Source organism: Tupaia chinensis, unplaced genomic scaffold (genome assembly GCF_000334495.1).
Source record: "Tupaia chinensis unplaced genomic scaffold, TupChi_1.0 Scaffold000318_1, whole genome shotgun sequence".
In the NCBI taxonomy this organism is placed as follows: domain Eukaryota; kingdom Metazoa; phylum Chordata; class Mammalia; order Scandentia; family Tupaiidae; genus Tupaia; species Tupaia belangeri.
In genome coordinates, this window is record NW_006159811.1 from 549,160 (window position 1) to 552,031 (window position 2,872).

Sequence of the window (2,872 nt, forward strand, 5' to 3'; positions counted from 1 at the left end):
CCGGCGTGACCGGGATGAGACAGCCGCGTGTCTGATTTTCCCGCAGGCACTTAGGAAACGAAGGCGCTTCGGCAGAGCCACAGGAGGGGAACTCAGTGTTTGATGCCCAGTCCGTGCTTTATTTTCTTGCATCGCTGTTAAAACACAGATTTAATTAAATTCATTTGAACGCAGCACCCCAGGGAGGATTTTCCTGACTTTCCTTTTTTTTTCTTTTAATGAGGTTTTGCCTTAGGGCACGTACAATTGCTAGGGGGGCAGGAGGGAGAGAAGAAGCACCCCCCAGGGGAACTGCCGAGGCAGTCCCTTCTTCCCCATTCTGCTCAAGGAATTTGGGGCATGCACATGCGCTCAGCGTGTTTTCAAGCTGCCAGGTCTGAGACTTGAACTGTAAAATCGACCATATGAGATCTAGCACCTTAACCTCCCTGCCACGTGCTGTCCCCAGAGCCCTAAGAGTTTGAACAATCAGCTGTTCAAGTACAAAAGTCTGTTAGATGATAGAGACAGCCCTGCTGTCATTGAGAGGTGTGTATGACTCCTCGTATTTGGGGACCGGGTTCACAGGCATCAGTTTCCAAGCCCACTACTAATCTAAAGCCTGACCATACTTCTGTCTTGGGGTCCTGGAGCTGCAGTGTACATTACCGGCCTCCAAGACAATAATGGCTGCCCTTGTTCCCTTTTCCAAGCTACTCCTCTGATTTCTGTCCTAGTGGCCAGACACCCCACTATGTAAAAGGAGGCTACCTAGGGTTATGTGGAAAACTCTGAAGCTATCTTCTTGAATTAGAATCTCCACTCTGCTCATTTGAAGGACCTTGGTTCAATTACTTGACCACTCTGTCCTTTCATTTCTCATCTATAAAGTGAAAATACAGAGACCAGCAGATGGCATCATAGTTACATCGCTGGACTCTAGTCTACCGCAGCCCAAGTCCCAGACCCAGTGGCTTAAAACACCCACTGGGCACATGTGCCCTGATGCCCAAGAGCCTGAAAGGAGAATGGAGGAGAAAGGATGGCATGGCCATCTACTTGGGGGATGATTTCTCACTTTTGCCTCTCTGTCTCTCCAGCGAGTGCCCTATAGCAAAAATTTCTCAGAAAAAGAGAAGATATTAATAATACATTGTAAATTGTCGTGAAAATTCATGAATATATGTGATGCACTTAGAATGGTACCTCTCATAGAAGTGCCCGAGAAATACTAGCCATTATTATTTCAGAAGTGCAGGCTGGAGGAAATTGTGTTGATAGCTATTATATGTGTTAAGAAGATGCTAACCTGCATCCTTCCGTTGTAAATAAAATGATGATTATGAATTCTCCAGAAAATTTATTAATAATACAGTGTTACAATTCATTCAACATTTTTTTCAGTCCCCACCATATATCAGGAAGGATATCTGATATATGGGGCAGACATGGAAATAGGAAGTCTTGGGGTTTTCTCTTCCCTGTCCTTATCTGTAGGGGAGCGCTACAGATTCCTGTCAGTAAATCAATTGGTACTTAGGAAACATACTTATGACCAAGGAAATTTTGTTCCTGACACAGTACATTATAGGTGTTGACACATCTTTCTCTCTAGATTTTTTTTTTTAATTTTGTTTTCTTTTTTAATTGCCAGCGTGCACATGTGCTTGCCAGGCAGGCGGAGAGGAAGAAACCACTCTTCACTGGGGTGTGGTCACACCACAATCCCTTCCCCTCCATTTCTCCATCCTGTTGCGAATTTGGGCATGCACATGCATGTGCCTGGTATGTTTTTCAAGCCACCAGGGCTGAAATTCAAACTACATCCACGTGGGATCCGGCTCCCTTAACCAGCCATTGCGACCAGCCCTTTTCATTTCTTAATGGAGCCATCAGTCTTGATTGTAACAGGAAAGAATAGCTGTGAACTGGTGTTCTCTAGCCTAGGAGGGCAGGATCAATTACCTCTGATTCCTGTGAGCTATCTGGGTATAGGAAGCATATTAGGGTGAGTAAAGTAGTTACATCTGTTCCGTTTTACTTCGCTCCTCTGTTCATGCTTCCTCATCTGTAAGATCAGGTGTTTAGTAGCACCTACTCCGAATGTGTTTGTACATATAAAGCATTTAGAACACCTCCTGATATTTCATGTAAATGCTGGCTATTGTTATTGTTTCAGGTGGGACACACTAAATATGAGTCTGTCCAGGGCAAGCTGAATTCAGATCTCAACCGGTCAGTTCTCAAGGTTTAAACCTTGAGGCCTCTCCTTGCCTTTTCTGTTTCATGAGTTTAAGCCCCTTTGGAAAAGGCTTGCTGATTCCTTTTCACCACGTGCTCCCCCCCCCATAACTTGGATTGTTCTGCTTTATGCCCTTGTAGAGCCCTGTTCTGTCCTGTTTTTAAACTTACATTTATTATTATTGCTTAGTTAACTGCATTTCTTCCTTTTGCTTTATAAACTGCATGAAGGATGAGCCTCCAGACTCTTAGTCGCCCTTGTACTCAGTTCTAGCACAGCCCTGGCACAGAGCATGTGCTTCCTAAGTATTTGTAAACAAATAAAGCTTAAATTTAATGAGATTTAGCCATGCTTATTGGGGCTTTAGTCATTCGATTGTTTTTGTGCTGGATCTCATTTTTCTTTAATCCCAAATTCCTTTTCTTTAATCTAGCTAAATGCAAGAAAAGCTCAGAGTTATCTAATAGCACCATATTCAAACCTTGGTTGAAAGACTTCTTTGGAAGTAGAATATCTGTTAAAATTTAGGTATGAAGTCTTCTGTTCATGTAATCTACTTGTTTTTACTTTAATTCATCTATTAGGTCACTGGGAAAGTCATGATGTAATTTTCTATGTGTTTCTGAGCAAAAATGTGTCTTGAGTTTCCCT